This window comes from Rattus norvegicus, chromosome 3 (genome assembly GCF_036323735.1).
Source record: "Rattus norvegicus strain BN/NHsdMcwi chromosome 3, GRCr8, whole genome shotgun sequence".
In the NCBI taxonomy this organism is placed as follows: Eukaryota; Metazoa; Chordata; class Mammalia; order Rodentia; family Muridae; genus Rattus; species Rattus norvegicus.
The window spans coordinates 155,111,402-155,137,030 of NC_086021.1; the positions used below are offsets into that span (position 1 = coordinate 155,111,402).

General features: G+C 45.4%; 1 long non-coding RNA gene across 1 annotated transcript; it reads left to right on the top strand.

Moving 5' to 3' along the window:
* The first annotated feature begins 4,610 nt into the window (after positions 1-4,610).
* LOC108350489 (uncharacterized) lies at positions 4,611-17,519 on the top strand. Its single transcript, XR_001837289.3, has 4 exons — positions 4,611-16,271; positions 16,453-16,578; positions 16,729-16,899; positions 17,173-17,519. It is a non-coding gene; the product is annotated as an uncharacterized LOC108350489 (long non-coding RNA).
* Positions 17,520-25,629: the final 8,110 nt, after the last annotated feature.

The following is a 25,629-nucleotide window of genomic DNA, read 5'->3' on the forward strand; positions in this document are numbered from 1 at the left end:
TTTATGTAATATAATATATGTAATACACACGACAAATGTAACGCAGTGATCTGGAGAGCTGGACCAGCGGTTAAAGGGGTGGACTGCTCTAGCTGACGACTTGAGATCAGTTCCAGCATCCACGCTGGGCAGCTCACAACTGCCTATAACTTCAGCTCCAGGGGTATTCACAGCCATGTGTACATACCTACACACAGTCACATAATGGAAACTAAAATAAATCTGTAAAATGTTAATGTATGCATGACGACGCAAGACCTCAGGGATTTGTCACTTCTTGGGGTTACCCCTGAGGGTCTTGGCTGTTTTTTCTTAAGCACTAATACTGCATTCATCTCTGGATTAGTTGGACTGTGAGGTCCAAGATGACCCCATTTCCATGGCTGTTCTTGGCATTTTCTTTGGCTGCGGTGTCTTCCTCCACCTAGCTTTCAACCTCTTACCCTCCGTGACAAATTCTGGCCACATCTTGGGCATTCCTGGAGTGGGCAAGGAAGGAAAGGTCTCTTGTGTGATTAAAGTGCTTTCAGAACATCATGGGGACTGCGGTTTGGATCCCCAGAGCCCATGTAAGTGCTTGGTGGGTATGGTAACCCACCTGCAATTTCAGCAGGCAGAGACATGGGATCCTCAGAGCAAGCTATTTAGGATATACCTCTCACTGTGTCTGACTACAGATCATGCCTCAGTGAATAACATGTAAGAGCCATCCAATACCTCAGCCCCTCCCCCATCATGTACATGTGCACATACATGAATACACATATACTCTCAAACATGTGAGATACTCACACATACATACACACTACACACAAATGGAAACAAAAACTATGCTGTCTTAAGGGATGGGGAAACAGACCGCACCTTTCCTGTGGCCTCTAGATATTACATCCATGTTCTTTTGTAATAAATTTATTTGTTTTATGATTACACTGTAGCTGTCTTCAGACACACAAGAAGAGAGAATCAAATCCCATTACAGATGGTTGTGAGCCACCATGTGGTTGCTGGGAATTGAACTCAGGACCTCTGGAAGAGCAGTCAGTGCTCTTAATCACTGAGCCATCTCTCCAGCCCTACATCTATGTTCTTAAAGCTATCTTCTATAGCCAGCATCCATTTAACCTGATGGAAAGGATAGAAAACAGTGTTGGCATTAGTGATCTCAAATATGGCCTTGGAATGCTGGCTGATTGCTGTGGGATCTCTGGTGGGTTGTGTAGCATCCTCATAGCTGTCAAACACAGTATTCTCACTACCGTACTCACCCTACCTTGGGTCTGTGATGACTAAAATATAATGTTGAGTCTGGTTGAGTATCCAGGTATTTTCCTTGTGAATGATTATGCCTGAGCAGAAGAATTAGATGAAGGCCTATAGTTGTTCTTGTTTTTCTTTTTATCAAGTAAGAGAGTTCTAGATTTGATCAAAGTAACAGCTTTATAGGAACTATGGCATATAGCCAGGTATAGGGGGAGGTTCAGTCAGAAGGATCATCAGTTTGAGAGCAGTAGGAGTATGTAGTAAGACTGGGCCTTAAAAAAAAGAGAGAAACCATAAATTCAATGGAATATTATTCTGTCTTTAAAGCCAAGAAGGAAATTTTATTGTTTACTAGAAGATAAACCTCAAAGACATTTAACTATATGATAAGCCACACCATTTCCCTGAGGGGCCCAGTGGAGTTAAGTTCGGAGGAGCAGAAGGCAGAATGGTGGCTGTGAGTTGAGTTGGGGGGGAATGGGCTCAGAGTTTCAGCCTTCTAGAATCTGAAGGTCTTCTGCAAAACACAGTAGATTTCGTCATCGCCCTGAGCTGTTCACTGCTAACACAGTTAGACTAAACTTCATGCTGCAGTTTTTTTAAACCACTAACAACTACAAATTAAACAATAAAAAATCTTTTACTTAAAAAACTATATTTTTAAAACTCTATGATGCCCTGTCTCAGAGGTCTTCTGAAGGTTGGCTCATGTCTATGGATTCCTCTGCATCCATACTAGCTTGGCCATCCTTGATCCTCAGTGAGAATGGAAGCAGGACGCCCTTCTGAAGAACTTGAGTAGTATTTTGAGAGCGAGGGCCCTCTTTTTACCTTAGGACTCTCTCCTGACGTCTATACTGTCCACAGGGTGCTTCAATTAGCAGGCTCCTCCATCAAACCAGAGGGCTTGCTTTTATTTCAGGCACAGTGAAGGAGGAACCCACTCACCTCAGGGTCTTAAATTCCACCCGGCAGTCATCACAACCCTCCTGTTGTTACTGGCCATGTCACCTGCTTTCACCCTTAGAAATTGCAAATCCCCTTCCTTTGGTTGAAAGTGCTTACAGTTGAGGACACAAGACAGTCTCATGGTGGTCACCGTGGAGATTTCTTTCAATGGCTTCGTTATTCTTCCATTAGTTGTCTAACTGAAGCATGTTGGTAGACCCACCAGGGTTTAATTTAGGTGAGAATTACAATACTTGGTTTCAGAGGAAGATATCGGTGGTTTGAGTGAGAACTGTCCCCCAAAGTCTAGAGTATTTAAACACTTGGTTCCAACCTGGTGGTTTGGGGAGACACTGTGGAAAAGCCCATCACTGGGGGTTGAGAGGCGGAACACACGCACCTTGTTCACTCTCTCTGCTTTGTGTTTGCCGTCGAGGATGTGAGCCTCCAGGGTCTTACATTGACCGCATGCTTGCTACTTGATGCCTTGTTTCTCTGCCATGATATACCCTTATCCCTTTAGAACCATAAGCCAAAATAAGCTCTCCATTCCTTAAGTTGCCTTTGGTCATGGTGTTTTATTACAGCAACTTAACAGCAACTAACACAGAAGTTGTACTAGGGTTTTTTCCTTTCACATAACAAGAAGGCTTGAATAAATAGGAGTGGGGTTGGATTCTTCCCTTGATTTCCTACCCTCTCCTCTTATACTCATCTTCATCTTCTTCCTTCTCCCCTTCTTTTCTTCATCCCTATTCTCCCTTTCTTCTTCCTCCCCCCTCCTCCTCCTTCCTCTTCTTGGTGGAACTTTATCTCAGAACCTTCTTGCTTGGGTGAAAAAATCACACAATGTCCCCACTCTCCACTGTCTCTGGAGTATCTGGACATGTAGTACCACCTCATGGCAGGGGAGAGCTCCTGGTCACTTATCAGACTTGCTGGCCCATGCCTGCCATCCACTTCCAAGTTTTTCAGAGTTTGTTAGGTTCTGTTATTGTCTAGATATGGCTCGAGTGGGATCCAAAAGGTTCACGGGAGCTTGGTCCCAGAGTGGCAATGTTGAGTTGGTGGAATGTCAAATCTACAGTAATTAGGTTATTGGGGGATTAATGTGCTACGTTTACAACCCAGATTGGTTCTCAAGAGATGGTTGCTGTGAAAGAGGAATACCAACCCCTCTGTGCCCTCCTGGATTTGTCTACTATGTGACCTCTTCCTCAGAAGGTGCTCCCTCAGCAGGTGCTCCCACAACTCTCATGCCATTTTCGGCACCCATCATCAGAACCCATGCAATGCCATTTGGACTTTCCTTTCCCAAAATTGTGAGCTAAACAAACTTCTTTTTCTTATGCATTATCCTGCCTCAGATACTGTGTTATAGCAGCAGCAGGTAGACTAATTTATAGCCCTTTCTTCCTAGACTAGGATGTCAAAGATGGGAATGGTGGGTGGAGAATAGGAGAGCTTTTGTGCAAGAGAGAAATGCTCCACTCTTCCTTTACCTGCTGCAGAGTGCCCACCCGTGTACCACAAGCCTCCCTTTAGGGCTGGTGCTCTATGCTCACACCACTTCCTCCAATCTCTGTCTCCTGGCTCTCTGTTGACAGGTGTACTAGCGACTCCAGTTGTTAGCTCAGTGACAGAAAGGACTAAAAATACACAACCTCAACTTCCCCTTAATGAAAATCCCAGGGTTGTTTAAATAGCAGGTGTTATTAATGCCCGTTTGTCCCTTTCTCCCTCATCCTGCTTAATCATTGTCAGGAGCCAGGTAGAACAGCCCGCATGTCAATGGAGCCCAGGAGTCACTAATTTACAGCTAAACTTCAAGCTAGGTTGGCAGGGAGGGGCCCCTGCCTCCCCAGGGTACTCATTTTGTGCTCCAATGCTAATGAACCCTCAAAGCCTGCAGTGCTGCCCACACAAGCTGGGGCTTCTATCTATCTATCTATCTACCGGGCTGATTTTGTCCTGGGCTTCTGGGAACCACAGGCTGATTTGTATGTTCTCATTGTAGCAATTTCTGAAGCCTCAATTTCTGAGGTCTCCCATAGCACACTATAATTTCAGGATTGACGACGATGCTGACAGGAGTCAGAAAGAAAACATATTTAGGGAAAGAGGAATTTCTCTCAACCTTTCTTCTGACATCCAGCGGTCGATGATGGATGTTTTTAAATTACTCTTGATAAGAAGCTATCAGTAGGAGTTATTTTGTTTCACAGATACCTGGCAGGTCAAAAACACACTCAAATTGAACAAATATTCTCAAATTAAGTGCAGAGGATGGCAAGGCCAAGTAGCTCATGATGCAGAGAGAGGGAAGGGAATCAGGAGGCATGGACACACATCTGTGGCAGCACTGGGGGTGGGGGTGGGGTGCGGGGAGGCACGTTCCTACCTCATCTCCAAGAAAGAAATGCATACCAGAAGAAACCAGAAAGAGGGCCTTTGCACGCACTATTTGCATCTTGAGGGTTGCAGCTGGTTCAGGGAGACGTGGTGGAAGCTGGCTCTCAGGCTGTGGGAGGCTGGAGCTGCTACACTTTGGATATTGAATGCCCACTGTCAGTGTAGGAAAGGCCTGGCTCTCAGCATGGTACTACAGAAGGTGGTGGAACCAGAGGGAGGTGGGGATCAATGGGAGACCTTACGTGTTGCAAGTGTGCCTGGAAGGGACTGGGGAGGTTGGCCTTTTCCCTTGTCTTTTGCACCTGGTGAAGAAGGTGGATGGCTTTCCTGAACCATGAGCCTCAACAGCTGTGTGCTTTCTTGCCACGGCAATGGGGTAAACAACCATGGCCTGAAATCCTGGCACTCAAGGAGCCCAAACTCACACTTTCTCTCTTGGTTATCTCACGTATTTTATTACAATAGCAATAAGTCTAGTACCATAGTTGAGATGTTATCTGAAAGCAACATCTGTTTTTCTAAGATCTGAAAGAAGTTGGGTGTGGTAGCCTTCGGTCTGTGATTCTAGCAGTTGGGAGTTGGAGGAGGGAGGATCAGGAACTCGAAGTCATTCTCAGTTACATAGGGAGTTTGATGCTAGCCTGGGCTACTCAAGACTCTCTTCAGAACCCTGAACAAATTAAAAGAGTATTCTTCAAGTTTAATTGCCCTTCACAAGTCACGTAAACCTCTCTGGTTTACCCATCTGGTAAGATCCTCCTAGTGAGGGCACAGGAGGTGTGTTCAGGAAACTGCCTGGAAATCAGAGTATCTGCACCTGCTTTTCTTTGGAACATTAGTATCGTCAACACAGCTCCTGCTGTTATGGTGTGTGCCTGTAAGTCCAGATTCAGAAGCTGAGGCAGGAGGATTTTGAATTTGAGGCTAGCCTTGGGCTACAGAGTGAGACTGGAGTCTGAAAAAAAATTTGCTACAACAGTGAAGACAATAGACTGGGTCCATGGCAAGCTATTTTTAACTTCTGTCACAAGTCTGTGTACACACACACACACACACATGCACACATGCACACACACACAAGCATGTATATATGCACATAAATACATAATGTGTAAGTAACATTTTAATTATAAACACTAAACACTTTAAACAATATAATTATAATTTTGTAATTATATTTACTATATAAGATTATCTAATTAATCACATATTATATATCAACATAACATAATTTAATATTAATTATATAATTATAATTTTAATATATAAATTTATGCAGTATAATATAATAATTACAAACAATAAGCATTTTAATTATAAGCATTATTGAGCACTTACTTTGTGTCAGGTGCTGTGCTTGGTGGCAGAGATGCAAAACAAATGATAATTTTCTTGTTATAATGCTACAATGAAGATTCCCACGAGGCTAGCAGATTTAAGTTAGTCTCTGTACATTTCCAAGGCTTTTACAGACACATTACCACCCCGGGAAGCCTTACCTCACCACTATTCAAAGGGAGAATTGTGTATTCTGTCCTTCTCAGAAGCCAGAGAGCCACTCAAAACTTTTGTGTCATCTGAGTAGAGCATTTTTTTTATTTGTTTATTTTTAATGTAAAAGTTTATGTGGTGTCTACACATAGGTTTGTGTAAGTGTATCCATACATATGTGTGGCTGCCTGTGAAGGCCAGTAAAGGATCTCTTGGAGCTGGCAAGACAGGTGTTTGTGAGCCATTTAATATGGATGTTGGGATTCGAACTCCAGTTCCTAATGATTGAGCAGCAAGCTCTCTTAACTCCTGATCCATCTCTTCAGCCCACTAATTTTATTTCATGTGACTAGATTTTATGATCTGTGCTTAATGTGTTTTAACATCAAAATAGTATGAGTGCTTGGTGTAAAGGTCCATCTCTTTTGACTACTATCGTATGTATGTATGTATGTATGTATGTATGTATGTATGTATATATATATGTGTGTATGTGTGTATGTATGTATGTATGTATATATGTGTGTATGTATGTGTGTATGTATGTATATATGTGTGTATGTGTGTATGTGTGTATGTATGTATGTATGTATGTATATATGTGTGTGTGTGTATGTATGTATGTATGTATGTATGTATAGCCTGGGGTTCTGTGGCCCTACATCATGTCTATATCCATGCATCTCAGGTCCCCACAGGAGATCAGGAGGGCTTTGTTCTCCCTTCCCCCTTCTCTTTCCTCTTAGATTTAGCAGAAGACACATCAATGTCTCAGGGTTCTCAAGGCTCTCCTCCCTTTTGGGGTTCTAGTTGGATTTGTTAGGACACAAAAATGGCTGACACTAACAGAAGGGGAACAGAGCAGGTCTTGGTTCTGTTAACAGGTGTTGTGGCTTGGATTTTGTGTCCCTCAACAGCTTATGTATTGAAGTTTGATTCCCAGACAATGGTGCTATTGGGAGCTGGTGGGACTTTTAAAGAAAGGCCTTCTCAATGAGAAGTTATTGATACTGATGTCTGATAGCTTTTCCCTCCCTCCTTCCGTCCCTCCCTCCCTCTTTCCTTCTCGTCCTCCCTCCCTCCTGGCTACCAGCTACCACAGGGTACATAGCTTCACCACTTACTCTGGGCCATGATATCCTGCCTCATCACAGATTCCAGGGTAAACTAACCAGCCAATCGTGGACTGAACTCTCCGAAACTGTGAGCCTAACACACCTCTAACCCTTCTAAACCGTTCTGCTCAGCTCTTGCACAGTGAGACAGAGCTAACCAACACAAACAATGGATAAATGTCCATGGAGGGAAAATGCAGCTTTAGGACTTATAAAATCCCATGTTCCTCTTGGGAAAAACAGGCAACAGAGGCAGCATGAACGGTCATCAGGGTGCACATTCTAGACCTGCACGCTGGGCTTTCAAAAGCAGCCGTGTTTCTACCTCCTCTTTCTTTTTCCACGGGGTTGAAATAGTTTATTTATGTGGCTCTCACCTAAGGTATGAACTCTAAATTAAACACTTACCGAGTTATCAGTTAATGCACGAGAAACCCATCCAGGGAGCTGAGCGAGCGGGCTCTAAAACCAGGTGTAACTGAATGCATATAAAAGGGGTTCAACAAGGTGATCTTTATGTCCTGGACTCCTGGGAGGCTTTCCTTGAACTGGTTCCCGTCATCAACAGCCTCGCATTCTTTTCTGAAGGACAGTTGAGATCATTGTAACCATAATGAGGCTATATGCTGTGGAAGTCTTGAAAAGCACAGAGGAGGAGTGAGCCCGCGGAGGACCTGCCACGGGCCAGCTTTGCTGATGCCTTAGCGTGCACCGCCTCTTGCCTGGAAGCATGGTCTCCCCTCCCCAGGACTCAGGATAACTATGAAAAGTGAAATGAGGCTCTAGGAGAGGCCACGGGTGTTAAGCACGCTAACGTTTCCATTACGTCTAAAAGCAGAAAATGGAACAAACAAAGCCGGTTGAAATTCCCCCCCACTATAATGTATGCCAGAATGTCACAGGAACTCATTGTCTGCGGTGAATGCGAAAACATGGGCAATTCAGGCTGAACAATGCCAGCGACTGCGAGTCTATGAAAGCATCTCGTCCGCGTGAGTTTCATCTGCTGTGGTTTTGCCCTTGTTTTCTTCCCCCAAGAAGGCTATTTCTTGGATAATATGGCCTTTAAAGTTTAAGCTGCTCCAACGGAGTTTCTGCTTTTCCTAGTACTCTCTGTGGTTTTGAAATCCAAGAATTGCAGAATAAAATAAAATAAAGTCTGTGTTTCCTGCCTAGCCTCTCAGGTGCATATGCTTAGTGACTCCAACGGAAACGCCCGGCATTTTCCCAGGAAGAGGATGTGGGATCCACGGGGTGTGTGTGTGTGTGTGTGTGTGTGTGTGTGTGTGTGTGTTGGTATCTCTGTGAGGCAGCTGACTTCAGGGTAAGACTCGTCTGTCACTCTGGTGTTGGTCCAGCTCAGGCAGGCGAACATCTATGTTTACATCTTGGCAGGAGCCAGGATTGGTTACCCATGGTGGCCCTGAAGCCTACCTATACTTTGGAGGGAGGCTGGTGGCCTTTTCTGTTTCCTCCATGTCTCCTGTTCTTAAAGGAGGAACTTATGGGATTCGTGAGGACTCTTGGCCTGACTCTGCCATGTTTGGAGTAAGAGCTTGTTGAAAGGGCACATGTAGTGGCTGGCTCTCACTGTGGTGACAAGAGTTGAGTATAGGAGACAGAAATAAAGAAGACACCGCTTGAGTTTTTGTGAGCCCAGGGCATGTCTCTTTCTTCGTGTCGTTGGCAATAATGGCTGGTTGAGAATAAATTAGGTTACAGACACTCCATGACCACCACTGTAGATAGCTCACTCCGGCATACTAGCCCGAAGCCACATATTAAGATGACTTTTAGCTTTACACACAGTACACAAAGACACAGAAGTGACTATATCCACTTCTGAGAACGGAGCTTTCAGAAAGACTCCATGCATTGAACAACATTCTGTCAGACTCCCTTATCTTTATTGCCACCCCTCCCCAGGTGTGTGTTCATGTGTTCATGTGAGCACATGGGTGGGCAGAGGGCGGAGGTCGATGTCTAGTATCTTCCTCTATCACTCTTCATCTTGATTTTTGTGGTCAGGCTCCCTCATTGTACTCAGAGTTCTACTACTGATTAGAGCTAGGTTAGCTAACTAGCCAGCAAGACCTAGGCGCTTACTGTCTCCATTCCCCCACTGTCAGGGGTCCAGATATACGCCCCTATATGCAATTTTTATGTGAATGGTATTCAAACTCAGGTCGCCATGCTTGGACTGCAGGCACTTCACTGGTTCAGCCACCCTCTTCCTATTGCCAGCGCAATCACCCTCTACTCCACTTCCCAACCTCCCATCAGTCCTCATATAGTCTAGGCTGATCTTGAACTCTCTACATAGCAGAGGCTGGCCTTGATCCTTCTGCCTGTTCCTCTTGAGCTCCGAGATTATCCAGTGCACTGCTACATGCTGTTCAGTCTTCCTTCTCTGCTTACTTAACTGGCTTTTGACTCAGGAGATGTGGCAATGGCCAGGGTTGCCTCTTCCCTTCCGTTCTCCCACCATAATGACAAGCGGCTGACGTTTTCCTGGGTTATGGAGCTTCAGTGTGCAAGACAAGTTGAGGGCTACAAGTATTTGGAGGGCAGAACGTCCTTAGAGACTATCCTGGCTGCCCGTGAACACAGAAAGGGCGTGAAGACGTGGAAAGCGCTGTGGACTGATTATGATCTGAACCCCAAAGGCATGCTCCCCAAAGTCCTCCATGGAGCTAGTGGAATGGGAGGTGAATTTAGGGGGATGTCTTTCAGTTCTCTCCTAATCTGTCTCTTCCTTCTGCTTCATGCCTTGGTATGTGATGGTTGGCTATGACACACATGCCCTGCCATCATCATGGGCTCACAGAATGACTGTCCTGGGCTCTGTGCTTCTAAAACTGTCACCTGGATAACTCTTTTCTCTTTGTGAGAACTGGGCCTGGTAATACCTCCAAGGCTCCTCCTCCCCGTCCTGGGTTCTCTTGAGCCCTTCCTGGCTTTTCCTTTCTTCCAGAACATGGGTTACTACTGCCTTACCCTGGGGTATCATGGGGGCCCTTTTCCAGTTCCCCTCTTCTGCTTCCTCTTTCCTGATACATCGCTGTATCCTCTGACCTAGTGTTACATCTTCCTTTTCTCCTGGTCAGAGGCTGTCAATGATTAAGTCAGGACAATCAGCAGATCAGTCAAACCCTTCATCGTTTCTTTTTTTTAATCATGTGTATATTTGTGTGTCTGTGAGTACATACCACACGTGTGTTACTGCACACAGAGGTAAGAGGGGTTTGATCCCTAGAGATAAAGTTACAGGTATATGTGACTATAACTTTATGCATATATGCATGTTTATGTGTTGGTGTATGTATACATGTAGGTGTGTTCGTATGTGTATGTATGTGTAGAAACCAAAGTTTAGTCCCAGGTTTCTTCTTTAACACCCTAGCCGCCTTTTTGAGACAAGATCTCCCACTGACCCTGAAACTAGCTAATTTGACTCAAGTGACTGATCTTGCTTTTTTTTTTAATGTAAAGCCAATATTACTAATTTTTATTCTCTTGTTTTCTTCATGGTGCCTGACTGTTGTTCATAATTAATCTTTTTTCCTATTTGGTTGTTTGAGACAGAGTGTTATTACATGGCCCAGGCTGGCTTTGAACTTGTGATCCCTTTCCCTAGTCTACTAAGTGCTGGGGTCAATTTATAATTGATGTTATGATCAGTAGACTCATGTCTAGGCACAGTGGCATGCTGACATTCCTGCTGGACATGGCCCAGGATAAAAGCAAATGCCAGGATTTAGGCTGAGGGCTTCTCATGGGACAGACAGTAGAGCACCTGCCTTGCATCGGGCTGTGTGGTCTTCTGAATCCCACTATGTCTGCACTCTTCAGTTAGGTCTTGCCAGCCCTGTGGTGATGCATCCTTTTCTAAGAGCAGAGATTTCTCCCAGGTTGTAGGGATTTTCCTTACCCTAGCACAGCTGTGGGGCTGCTCAGGGCATGGAGGGTAACAGCCAAGCAAAGAAGCATGGTAAGAAGGAAGCCTGCATTGGTTTGGAAGAGGTGGTATCCTCTGGTTCTGCAAGTGAATAACATGAAGGCTGGTTCTAGAATGTTCCTCAAGGGTCTCCCATAGGGTGGAGTCTTGGGTCTATGGGAGTCAATCATCAGTACACCCTCCCTAGGCCCCCCTCTCCCTTCCCAACTTCCTCCCCTCACTTCTGTCTCTGGGAATCTCCCAGGGAAAATATAGAACCAGAAGACCTTAATCTCAGAAACTTTGTTTAGGGGATTCCAAGATATTAGTACAAACGCTTGTTTGAGGACCCAGGGTTATCCTGATCTGTAAGAAGTCATCCAGGTTCTGGTAGAAGGCAGTTGCAGGGCTGTTGTTTGAGAGTGAGTGGGGTGCATGTGTCTGGGAAACAAGATCAAGTTTACCGACATGTACTTACTTAGAGGACAATTCATATTTTGGTGTGCATTTTTGGTAAGTTTTTGATAAATAGATATAGTAGACATGTGACCACTGCAAATATCAGGACACAGATTAGCTCTGTCACACCCCACCCTCTACCTCCACCAAGTGACCCATACTCACTTCTAGTCAGCTTCTCACTCTAGCTCCTGGTGAGCCTTCACCTGCCTTTTGGTCTTCGTCAAAGGAATGGAAGGAGGCAGGGTACAGTCTTGTGGCACTGGCTTCTGTTTGGCTTCATCACAGCACCTGTTGGAAGTTCTTATTGGGGACAACTTGGACTGGATTAAGGAATACCTAGAAAGCAGATGCTATCGTTTACGTATGAAGCAGAGGCTTGGTACCCAGATGGTCAGTTTCGGGAAAGTGACTGGATTCCAAGAGCTCTGACCTCATGTAGGAATTCACCCTTTGGTGGTGTGTAATATGATGGTATTAATGAGAGAGATGAAAGTCAGGGGGTGGCTAGTTATAGGAAGTAGGTGTGTGTGTGTGTGTGTGTGTGTGTGTGTGTGTGTGTGTGTATGTGTGTGTGCGTGTGTGTGTGTGTGTGTGATCCTGGGAGACCTTGCTTAGGTCTCTTATAACTCTGTCTCTGCTTCCTATCCACCAAGCTTTACCACACCCTCCGTGCCACGAGGGGCAGAGAGCTCTGAAACTCTGAACTATCTTTGTCTCTGGTGTTTTTGCTCACAGGAATGGTAAGGCTTATTAATATTCTTGAAAAAAAAACCCATTATTTTGGATGTGTCTGTGAAGTGGCATGTGAGTCCAGGTCCAGGGAGAATCAGACACAATATGGTGGAGCACCTCGTCTAGTGGCAAGCTGCTCACCTCATGTGTCTGAGAAGTATAGGGGAGAAGGAATGAGGGTTCAGACACACCCACAAGGACACGCCCACAATGAGCGAGCTTCCTTGACTGGTCTCCTCAGTGTCCCACCATCTCTCCACAGCATGAGGGTGCGTGTATCTAGGAGACACACTTCGGTGTTTGGATCTTTGAGGGACACTTATCCAAATTGTGACCTTTAAATTGTCCCCCATATTTAAAAACTTGAGGTTTTGTCTTTATTTTTAAATTTTTAGAGGGAAATTTAAAATTTTACGTGGAATTTCCCAACTTTTAATAGAAACTAAGTATAGGGACAGAGTGTGTAGCTTCCGTAGGCTTGTATGTTGCCAGGTTTTCTGCCTCAAGTCTTCTGAGTCAAATCCAGTGCATCTGTCAGTAATTCAAGCAACCACAGGGTGCCCTGTGACACGAATGCCCAGCTCAGCCTGGTCTCATGGGTTCTGCTTTGCAGTCATTCTAGAGTTCCAACAGGGGACGGGAGGAAGAAACTGATTTATAGATGCTAGGGAAATGGTTTAGTCATGAAGAAGAATGAAACTAACTCATTGGCAGGAAAATGGGCACAACCAGAATCATCTTAAGTAAATCAAGTCAGTCTCAGAAAAGCAAAGTGTTTTCTCTCACTTGCAGGCCTTAGGCTTTATACATACACAAATCACTTATGTACAGTTGACATGAGAGCAGAAACCATCCTGTTTAATAAAACAAAGGGGATTAATGGAAAGGGAGGATGGGTGAACTGTGTAAGGGGTAGCCTCAGGTACATCATACATGTGCATGAAAATGGTCTCCTATAATCTTGTATAATGATGATGATGATAATAATAATAATAACTAGCCAAAATAGATAGATTCCCACTTTACTGTTTATACAGCAATTCTGCAGTCCTGAAATTATCCTCCGGTGTGATACTTCTGTGCCTTTGTTGCTGTAGGCAAGCGGCCGTCTGGAGGCAGCACCTTTGAATTCCGCACCTTCCTGCCAGTGGCTAAAGTTGCTTTACAGCTTTTACGAGCACAAAACATTGTCATTTGGGAAGCAAAGTACTCCATTCACTCATTCAGTGGAAAGGTGGCTTCAGTGGGGTCAACAGTGACTGTCAGGGATGCAGGCCAAGGCTACTGTGAATGAGGCAGGTTGGATTCACCAGGGACCACGACCCAGGGTGGAGTTTGGCTGAAGTATGTAAGGTCTCTGTCTGCAAACCTCTCTCATTATCCAGGAAGCGGTGTGTGTCCCCGTCCTCAGTCCTCAACAATTGCTTTTCAAGGTCGCTGTGGATACTCTGTGATTGTAAAGGCCTTTTCAGGCCCAACCTTGTCATGTGACAGCCAGGCCTCCCTGTTCAGGGTGAGCGGGGTTTGTATAATGGCAGTGACTGCTCTTCACTGGGAAATGTTCAGATTACCAGAGACAAAGCTGCTTATCTGTCTTAAGGGGAGAGTGCTGGAGTTCCCTGGGTGGATCGCCCTAACAAAGACAATCCTTCAAACTTACAGCTTTCTGGAAAGTCAATCCTAAACTTCTTGTTTCCAAGTAAGACAGTCATCATCTGTGGCTGTCCCAACCCTTGGTGTGACAGCCCTAGGTTTGGGGATTAATTGTGCAGTGGGCTGGATCTTCCTGCCTTTCAGTTTCCTGAAACTCCAGGTGAACAGAAAGGCACTTTCTCAAGTTCAACCATCTTGAAAAACTTCCTAAATTTTTGTTGTAGTTGAACATCACTTATATTTACTTTGAACACTTTATTTAAATCCAGTTAAAAATTTTTCTTGGCTGTGGGATATGTGTATCTAGTTTAAGTAACTATTGGACTGACTGACTTTAAGATAGCCGTGTGACCCATGCTAGGGGTATGAAATGAAAATCTCTGGTTTCTTTGGAGACTCAGCTCTGTCATATGATGTTTTTCTAGAAACTGTCTTATGAGAGAGAATAGCTTTGCTGAAGCAAACATGTGGGAGGATGTTTTGCTGAAAATGGACACATGGTGTTTTTCTGGAAGCAGCCTGGAAAAGGAGCATATGATGTTTTGCTAGAGCAGACGCTTTAGAAAACACATGATGTTTAAAAAGTGTATAAATATAACCCAACAATGGACAATGCTGTGGTATTAGTCCACTTTACCAGTCTTTGTTGGTCATCCTTGGATTTTGCTGGCGCTGGTCTTTGCTGATTACTCTGTGGTATTGGTTCGCCTTGTCATTCTTTACTGGCCATCATTTGTTATGACTTCAAAAAAAGAACTGTACCAAAAATCCTCTGGTGGTGTTTCGGCGGCTTCTTGATGCTTCAGTGGATTCCGCCGATTGTCAGAGCCTCGCAGTTTCTGGATCAACCTGCCTTTGCTGATTCATGAGTGGTGTTTATGAGTGCACTGAGCTGCCGCTGCTGATTTGTATGAACTAAACGGTTGACAAATCGAGTTTGCTCCAAAAAACGATTTCTAAACAGGTCTACATCCTCCTTTGCCCTGTTAACCTTTCCTTTCTATTACTTCTGGTGGGTGGTGGCCTAAACGGCAGATTAAAACACTTAAGAACCCTTATTAAAAGCAGATTTTTAAAAAAATATAAGCCTACCAGGGTACTTTGGGCAGCACCTAAAATGTTTCTGTGTGTGCTGAGTATCCTAGAACACTGGGCTCAGATGTCACAAACTTTGAGACTGAACTCTAGATCTGTTACCTGAAACCATGGCATCTAACTTCTAGTTTTCCTATCTGCAAGATGGAAACACTCAAACTTATTGCCCTGTCTGTCTGCCTGCCTGCCTGCCTGCCTGCCTATCTATCTATCTATCTATCTATCTATCTATCTATCTATCTATCTATCTATCTATCTATCTATCTATCTGAGACAGGGTCACTCTGTAGCCTTGGCTAGCCTGGAACTCTTTATGTGGACCAGCCTGGCCTTTGAATTCATAGAGATCTCCCTGTCTCTGCCTCCCAATGGCTGGGATTAAGGAATGAACCACTGCCCTGCAAACCACAGACCTGCCTTCCAGTGTGCACGACACCGGTGAGCCATACACGCATGCTACCACACCACTCAGCGTGGAAGGAAGATGTTGCTCAGGGCCTTGCCAGCCACATGGCCAGCCTGCAGCAGGAGAGCCGCCCACACCACAGTGTGTGAGCATGTGGTGGTCAGATGGGAGAGGAAGAGAAGTGGAGCAGCTTGAGTGTTTGGAAGAGAGATGGAACAGGAGACCTGAGTATGAAGAGGAGCAGCCTGCTGTGAGTGGAGTAGCCTGCGGTGAGTAGCCAGCCCTGCCAGCTGGGGCCCTGGTGAGGTCCCAACTTGAGCCGCGACTGAGAGCCATGTCTGCATCCATGGCTGTGCAGTGGCAGGGATTGGCTCATGTGACCAGTAGAGAACATGGGATGTCCCTGGTCAGGGCAGCCACTGGGGACTGGTGCTTTGGAAATCCACCCCATCTCTCACCAGTGGCAGCACTTGGGAAAGCGGGTTCTGCACCTCACCCAGTCAGCACAGTGAAGCCAGTCCTCGCAGCAGCAGTGTAGGTAGACAGCCCTAAGTGTGTGAGTATGAGAGAGTGGACCCTACCACAGAGGTGATGTGTTCCCACTGCCCCTTGCTATCTTTGGCAATCAGGAAAGTTGCCCACCGGGTCATAAACTCAGGAGAGCTCTCCTTGTCCTTCAGCAGCTGCAGCACTCAGGAGAGCAGACCCTGCACCTTGCCTGGATAGCACAGCAGACTGGGGCTGACTGAGGGTGCAGGTGAGCAAACCCCGAGGGTGACAGCTTGGGAGAGTTGGCCCCACCACTTGTCTATAGTGAGATGGTGTGGGTGTGGAAATGATGCCTTGCCCCCTTGTACCTCACCACCTGTGGCAGTCAGGAGAACTGACCCTAAGGTCATGAGTGTCGGTGAGCTAGCCCTGTTCCCCTCTCCCTGCAGCACATGGAGAGTGAACCCTACATCTCTCCTGGGAAGCACTGTATAGCTGGCCCTGGTGAAGAGGTGGCAGCTGAGCTGGTCCTGAGGATCATGGGAAAGTTGGCTCTGCCAGCCTGTCATGAGATGGTATGGGTATAGGAGTGATGACCCCCACCCCATTCTTCCCTCACCTGTAGTAGCTAGGAGAACTGATCCTGGGGTTGTGAGAGCAGGAGAGCTATTCTTGTCCCTTCACTGGCTGTAGCACTCAGGATAGCTGTTCTTGCTTCTCACCAGAGCAACACAGTGGAGGTGGTCGTGATGTTGAAGGCATGAGTAAGCCATCCCCGAGGGTGGTGAGAGCAGGAGGGCTGGCCTAGCCCCTCACAGGCTGCAGCACTTGGGAGAGTGGGCCCTGCCTCTTGACTAAGCAGCACCGTGGACCTGCCTCTGGAGGCAGGGGTGCAGGTAGGCTGGCCCTGAGGTCATGAGAGTGGGAGAGCTGACCCTGCCTCCCACTGATTGCAGCACTGGGTGGCCTACCTGGAGAAGTGCTGGAGAGCTTATCCTGGCAATGCAGTTAAGGGAGAGCCAGCAGGCTGACAAGCTCAGCTGCTACCCAGGCTCAGATCCAGGGCTTTGAATTGGCCTGCTCCAAAATCTGTATTATCTGTGAATGTGTTGGGATGTGTGAAAGGGTCAGTCTTGCTGTTCCAAAGCTGCATGACCTCCATGCCACAGGACAACAACGGGATGGTGGAGAGCAGTCCTAATGAGGATCCAACATTAATGGTGTCACAGAAGCAGTAGATCTTGAACCAGACCAATGACTCATGGCAACGAACGCTTGCAAGTGAAGATGTGTGGATAGAGGGACACACTGTGGGACACACTGTGGGACATACTGTGACGTACTATAGCTTCTGTGGTGAGATTTTTTTTGTATACTGTTTTTTTTTATTTTGTTTGTTTATGTGTGTGTTTTATTGGGGGGGGTCACAGGACAAGGGTAGATTTGAGGGGATGGGGATGAGTGAAAATGGGGTACATGATGTGAAATTCACAAAAACTCAATAAAAACAAATAAAACAAAAACAAAAACAAAGAGTCAGATAAAAACCCTCCACAAACCCAAAAGTATAAACAGAGATTGTACTGGGTCTGAGCAGGATGGTGGGATTTGACTTTTAAAGGGTTTAATTTTGTGGTAGAATAGCAACATTCTATGTAGAGAGAAATTTTGCTGGAAATAATGGACAAGTGATGTTGCCTGGTGCCGTGGTACAGGATAGAGAGGCGCTGAGCAGTTCACTGGCCAGGGGAGAGGGATCCCCGCTCCGGCAGCAGATGCAGGTGAACCACAGACCCTGGTGAGGAAGCAGAGGGCCAGAGTTAGAGCACACTGGGCATCAGGACACCACGACAGGGACAGGGGTGCAGAGTAGAAGAATACTTCTGTCCTAAACACCTCGACGAGAAGAGAAGGGAAGAAGGAAGGTCTCCACCACCTCTTAGGAAGGGTGGTGACTTTAATGGGCACATTCCTAGACCCACACCTTATGTTTGGGAAGATGGGTGGGATGGGAGGTGATACAGACATATGGGAAACCACAGGACACGATGGCTTAGGGTGGAGGTATTTTCTCGAAGGATGCCACATCCAACCTCCTACAGCAAGGAGACATAAGCCATGGTAATGTTGCAAGCAACCTTCTAGACCTGACTCCACGAAGCAATAGTCTGCATGGCAATGGTAAGGTGATTTGACTAAAAAAAAAACAAACAAAACATAAAGCAAGAGGTATGTAAGGTGATCTTGTTTATACAGGGGTTTGCATATAATGATGTATCTTGGGACTTGAAAAGGGGTTGCATCCAATGACACATCTCAGGATGGGTCTCTGCACAGCAGCACATTAAAGGCACTGAGAAGGTCTGCACATAAGGGAAGTCTTCTAAAGCTATACCTGCTTGAGAATCCACAAAATCCACTCCTGGAGCAGGACAAGGCAGCATTCGTCATTCTGAGTGTTAAGTGCACAGTGCGGCCTCTTCCCTGGACTATTTCCTAAAGCTGAGATGTGCGACATGAAAAGGTAACCAGCACGTCTCCATCCCTTGCACGAGGAGAATGCTTTCCCGGAGAAGCTCGGCTACTTGACAAGGCTGCTGTGGTCTAGGCCCTGCTCAGAGTTTAACAATCTAGAGCAAAGGGCGAAGGCTAAATGTCAACAGTCTCAGACAGTTGCTTCCTGGTCCAGCAGGTGAGATCACGAACAAGTACCGTACACCTGGCTTAGTTACTGGTTGCTGAGTGTGCAATGACAAGCAGATCCCTGGCTGGGAGTGAGCACGGGAGTGGTGCAGGACTTCGTCAGGGGATGCTAGACAGTGGAAGTGGGAGCAGGGGTGTGAGAAAGGAGGGGCAGTCACATGTGGGGTGTTACTAGGCAGATTCCTGTTGTGAGGGACCAGAGCCTACGTCCTCAGGCTCTAGAATGGTGTAGAATGTGGGAGCGAGTGCTACACTTCTTGGGGATTATGCAGTGACTGAATCTTTGTCCTTCTGGGCTGAGGGCAGATGCTGAGACATTCCTGTAGCTGTCCGAGTTACCCTGTGGCCCTCAGACCTGAGCAGAGGGCTCTGTGGGCATATGGTGAGTGGATGGAGAAGTTCCCAGTAGGAACAAGGAGACAGAAGGAGATGGATGTGTTCCCTTCAGGGGCTTGGGTGGACGGGAGTCTTTCCAGGGTGACAGAAAAATAGAAGCTAGAGCCTCTGGTTGCCTCTGCTGGTTGCCAGTCACCGTGCCTCAGTGCGCACCCTCTTGGACTCTGACCTCCTGTTCTCACACGTAGGCATTTTAGCTGTGGTCAGTGTTGATATAAGTTATTTCCCCCTGAATTCATTGGAGCAAAACAGAGCCCATAAGCAAACAGTGCCCAGGGCCCCTGGGGGTGGGATGACCCTTAGAGATGAGAGGAGAGCTCAGGCTGCTGGGTGTGAACTCTCTGGCTGGTGAAGGGTCCCCCAAGCCTGGAGTCTAGTGAGGGGGTGGTAGCGTCCATTCGTCAGGGTGTAGAGTTTGGTCTGGAATTCCCTGTTCCTGCCCGTATCTCCTCCATGTCCCGTCCATGTCACTGCGGTCAGCCCTGTGCTCTCTAACTGACCCAGCTCACGTCAGCCATGATGTGTGTACGTGACACACACACTGCCACACACCAGCACCAGCACGGCTCACACCTACATTTAGGACAATGCTTCTCAATTTTCCTAAAGTGGTGACCCCTTAACCCAGTTTACCTTTTCATGGTGACCCCCAGACATAAAACTATTTTGTTGCTACTTCATAACTCTAATTTTGCTGTTGTTATGAATCATAACGTAAATATCTGATATGCAGGATATATGATTTGCTGCCCCTGTGGAAGTCTCACTCGACCTCAAAGGGGTTGTGACCCACAAGTTGAGAACTACTGGTCCAAAGGCTATACCAGTGTGTCAGGCTTCTCCACAGGACAGAACCAACCAAACTTCCTTGATTTCCCCCTCCTTTAGTTTCTAAAACAAACAAATCAAACTTAACAACAACTTCCAATTTTAAAGCTATTACTGGCGTTTGGGGCAATATTTCAGACTCCAATTCAATTTTGCATTTTCCAGACCCAAATAAAACACCTCACAGTTTGCTTTCCACTGTATCATTCTGAGTTTAAAACAGGGACAAAAAGCCTAATTGGCTGCATGGAAGGACGCACTGAAATAGGGTTCGTGCCTCTGCATCCGGGATGCACAGGGAGATCTCTGTTTGTTTGGAATCCACTATTACTGTGAATGTGAGTGTGCAAGACACAGGGGTCTGGAGAGAACCGAGTGACCCACACAGCCAGAGAAGACTGTAAGGACTCTGGAAGGGATTGCAAGAGCAGGTCGTGTTTAAGGGGTGCAAAAAGGCTGCTTTGAGTTCTCTACAATTCAGTCCTACTCTGAACACGTTCTCTGTCCTCATCAGAAGTTATCTCTCATTTATTTGCACTTTGTAATCTCACCAATCTCTCCCCTCCTTCTCCCCTTTCCCAGCGCCCCCCACCCCCCGCAGCCACTATTCTATTCTCAAATTATTTTTGGATTTGATTGTTCATAATGATCAAGATATGTGCCCATCACCAGATGAACAGATAAAGAAAACGCACATACACAATGGCCATAAAAATGTTAAAAATCTGTTTTTCTGAGCCCAGAGGAAAATGTGTTAAGTGAACTACGACAGGTGTAGAAAGACAAATTCTACCTTTTCACCCTATGGAAAACTCACTTTTGAAGCAGCTGAAGTCTGCATGGAGTCAACATGGAGAATTAGCTGACCATGTAATTGAATTAGTCTCCATTAAAATGCAGAGAAACAAGAACATAAAGGGAGTATTTATAAAATTAAAGTTTACCAGTAGTTATGGAAATTGTTTTAAGATTTGGTCAAAGAAAGATTTTCTTTCCCAGAAGAATATATATATATATATACACACTTTTTATTGATTTTTTTTTGTGAATTTAACATTATATACCCCATCCCACTCATTTTTCCATCCCTCCATATCCACTGTCTGCCTTTGCAACCTTCCCCACAAAAGAAAACAAAATAAAGCATAAAAACATCGTGTCGTGGAAGCTGCAGTGTGTCCGTGTGCCCCACTGTATATCCTTTATGGGTATGCTGCAGCCAGGCAGAGGCAGGGCCATCCCAGAGTTATAAATGATAAGAGTAATCAACTTAGACACGTCACAATGGCAGACCTACAAATGGCCAAAGTACGCTAAAAATGTTTGTTGTCATTAGCCATTAGGGAAATGCAGATGTCCCAGGTATAATGGCTATCACACACAAAAAAAAAATAAAAATAAAGAGCTCAAAGAAACAAATGTTGGGACAAAGAACCCTTACCAACCGCTGTAATTCAGTTAAAATTACCAAACGCGGAAATCGGTATGGAGAGTTCTAAAATAAAAATAAAAATAGGGTCTGGGAGATGGCTCAGTGGGTAAGGTGCTGGCTATGCAATAATGAGGATCCCAGAACCCACATAAAAACTGGGTGCAGCAGGGCATTTTGTGTTCCCAGAGTATTTAGGGCAATGGGGTGGGATGGAGACAGGTAGATTCCCAGAGCACACCAGACAGCCAGGCAAGCTGAATTGGTAAGTTTCCAGGTTCAGCATGACACCAGGTCTCAAAAAATAAGATAAAGAATTGACCTCCACATTCAGGTACACGTGTGTGTGCCATCTCACATGCATACACGGAGCAACATGTATATATACAACATACGCACACACATAAAGGATAAAAACCCTAAAAATAGAAATCACTATATTATCCAGTTACCCCACCTCTAGTTATCATCCAAAGAACACGAGATCACCGTGCTCAAGAGACACCGGGGTGGCCATGTTTATTACAGCATTATTCCCAACAGTCTAGACGCGTTGTCAGCCTAGCTGTCCATTGATGTATGAACAGAAAGAGAAAGTGTGGACTAAATTCACACAGTATTATTCAGCTCTAAAGGCGAAAGAGAGACTGGTATTTGTAGTGAAATGAGCAGAACTGGAGGGCATTATGGTAGCTAAAATATACCAGGCACAGACACTTCTGTCTCATATGTGGAAACTAAAAAATAATAATAAACATTAAAAAATGACTTGAAGCAGTTACTAGAGATCAGGAAGAGTGTCTATGGGGAGAAAAAAATGGGGTATGGGATTTGATCAGCACATATTCTCTGCCTCTGTGGAAATGTCACATTGAATCCTTTCAATATGAATGGTTAATACACACTAGTAATTTTTTAAGTATCCAGGCCATGATGATAATAAAAGGCAGAGAGCATTTCTTCTGACGACAAAGAGATTGACAGTATAGCCTGGGCTGAACTCACAATCTTCTTCCCTCCACTTACGGTTTGCTATAGGATCCAGGCTTGAGCCACACCCTCAGTGAGCAGAAGGCCTTTAATCAGTACGGATGTGGCTTGTACAGGTACTACAGTGGCCCAGTGGCCCTTTGATTGGCTGTTGTGAGGGTTAAATGGACAGAAGGGGCGAAGCATTAGGAAGTGAGCTAACTTTGTCACTCATTTTCCTGGAAAGCACAGATGGAGACGCAAACTCAGCGGGTAACAGTGTCACTGTGGTTGGTGACTCAAGTTTGAGTCCTGGCTCCTACAGGAAGGTGGAAGGAGAATGCTGACTGTATAAAGTTGTCCTCTGACCTCAACATAAGTGCCTGCACAGGCACACTAAATAATGATGATGGTGTTGGTGATGGTGATGGTGATGATGATGGTGATGATGATGATGATGATAGACATAGATCTCGCTCTAAAAGAACCCCTAGGTATTTTGACAAGGATGTCCATAAACTGTACACATCTCTACACTGAGAAGAATGAAGTCGGGATGGTCGGAAGAGTCCGGGGGAAGCTGATCCAGCAGACTGCAGCAGTTCTCCCACATCTATAGTAAGATATTAGCTCAGGAATGAGCAAAGAGGGCAAAAGTCCAAACATCTAGAAACTTGGCGTGTGACAGGCCCCTGGCCACAGTGGGGACTCAGCAAGTGGGGTGGGCTGACTGTGTGTCCAGCAGGAAAAACATGAAGTTAGACCCCCATCTCATAGCCTAGACGAATCAGATGAAAACGAGCAGGTAAAATGTAAATGTGTTTCAAAGACATTGTGTCTCTAGCTTCAGGTATGGGAGAGCCAGTGAAAAGACAGTTCTGGCTGTACGAGCAGAGGCTGTAAGATTCTGTAACTTTCAATCAAGGAAATGCAAATGTAGATGGCAACGAGATACCATTTTATGTCCCCTTGACTGGAAATAATGAAAGATTGTACTACAGAGCGTGATGGTTTGAATAAAAATGACCATAGAGAGTGGCACTATTAGGAAGTGTGGCCTCGTTTGAGTGGGTGTGGCCTTGTTGGAGGAAACATGTTGCATTCACTTCCTGCTGTCTGCTGATCCAGATGGAGAACTCCTGGTATCAGGTCTGCCTGCCTGCCACCATGCTTCCCATCGTGACAATGGACTGAACCTCTGAACTGTAAGCCAGCCCCAATTATATGTTGTCCTTTACAAGCATTGCTGTGGCCACAGTGTCTCATCAGGGCAATAGAAATCCTAGCTAAGACCCAGAGTGTTGATGGAGAGACGAGCTACGAGAGCTGAACACTGAGGAGGGGCTGTTACCCGGCACAACCACTTTGCAAAACCAGCTGGGGTTTGTTTGGAAAAAGAACTCTGCCTATCCCATGGCCCAACAGTTCTGTTCCAGGTATGTTCCTGAAGACAGTCTTGTTCATTCCAGCTAGAGCCAGGCACAGGACTACTTAGAGCTGCACTGTTCTAGGAGTGCAACTATTTTTGTTGTGGATCTGAGTCACACCCCAGGCATGCTGGGATTACAGACGCATGCTACCACATCCAGCTTTTTACGTGGACTCTGGGGATGGGACTCAAGTTTTTAGCTTTGTACAACAAGTGCCTTTATCCACAGAGCCATCTCGTTGGCCACTACTATACGTTCTAAAAGCTTTATTTTGTCCTTCAGTTTGTATTCACGTACAGCCACGCTGAATGTTTTGGTGTACAGTGTGAGGTGGGGAACCTCATTTCCCACTTCCCATGTGAGCGTTTGCTCACCAGCTGTAGGTATTGTGAAGATGGCTCTTTTTCCTCATTGCCCCTTACTTTTATTTTTGTCACAAACCAGGTGTCTATTATCTATTTAGATTTCCTTGAGTGTGCTGATGCATACCTATGATCCCAGCACTTGAGAGACAGAGGTAGAAGAATATTGCCATACATTTGAAACCAGCCTAGACTACCTAATGAGAGCCTGTCTCAAACCAACCAACCAACCAACCAATCAAACAACTAGAAAACACTAACCATTCTCTTATTCTATTATTTAGTTACACACCCTCCTTATTCTGATTACTTTTCTCTCTTTAAAAACAATCCTGACTATCTGATGTTCTCCCATAGATGAACCTGGAGAGCTGGTTGCCTTGTCTGGAGGTTCAAGCAGAGGGTGTGGCTTGAACTCACATGCCTTTGGCTGGAGAGCAAGCCAGGGAAGGGCATCCTCTTCAATCAAGCACACATCGACCAGAAGGATGAACATGAAGTAGTCAGGGATGAAGGTGCCACTCACATAGCCAACCAGATCAGCCAGTCAACCTTGGTGATGACCAGTGTGTGACGGAGCTCACCATCAAATACCCTCACATGTTCATAGCATCATCCTTAGTCCTGGTGGTGAGTAGGGCCAACTACTGTCTGCTTCCTTGTTCAACAATATCTCAACTACTGCTTGTTGCTGGTCCTCTGATGGCACTGGGCAGTCCTGTGGTGCACAGACAAGTCTGCATACAAAACGCTATACACATACATTTTTAAAAAAAGATTTAGTTTTTAAAAGTTCACCATTAAATTGGACTTTGGGGGCTAGAGAGAGCTCAGTTCTTAAGAGCACTTGTTGCTCTTACAGAGGACCCAGGTTCAGTTCCCACCACCTACATGGTGGCTCACAACCACACTTAACGCCAGTGCGAGGGGATTCAACTCCTTCTGACCTCTGAGGGAATAGGAATACATGCCATAAACACATATGCAGGCAAAACATGTACGTGAAATAAAATAAATATTTTGAAAAACTTTTGATGTTTGCTGAAGGCTTAATTAAGAGGTGTTCATCTGAAGTTCCGTTTTCGAGATTTTGATCACATTTAACCTCTCAGTTTCTTTTGTGCATCTATAAAATAATCAATTTTAAAAAATTTTATGTCTTTGCCCCTCGACATACTGGGGATGGCACCCAGGAGATGGAACACGTGCTGTGACTGTGACTCTGGGTGTTCCATCACCACTACTGGCTGACTTCATATTTTTTATGGGATGATTTGCATTACATTGATTTGCTAACACTAAACATTGTTCTTGAAATAATCTAAATTTAGTATCCTATCATTTTTCTTTTAAAGAACTGTTTATTTACTTGTTGAGGCAGTGTTTCACTATGTAACCCTTGCTGGCTTGAAACTTGCCATGCAGACTAGGCTAACCTCGAACTTACAGAGATCCAATCTGCTTCCTGAGTGCTGGGATTAAACTTCTGAGCTATTGTCTCTAGTTATT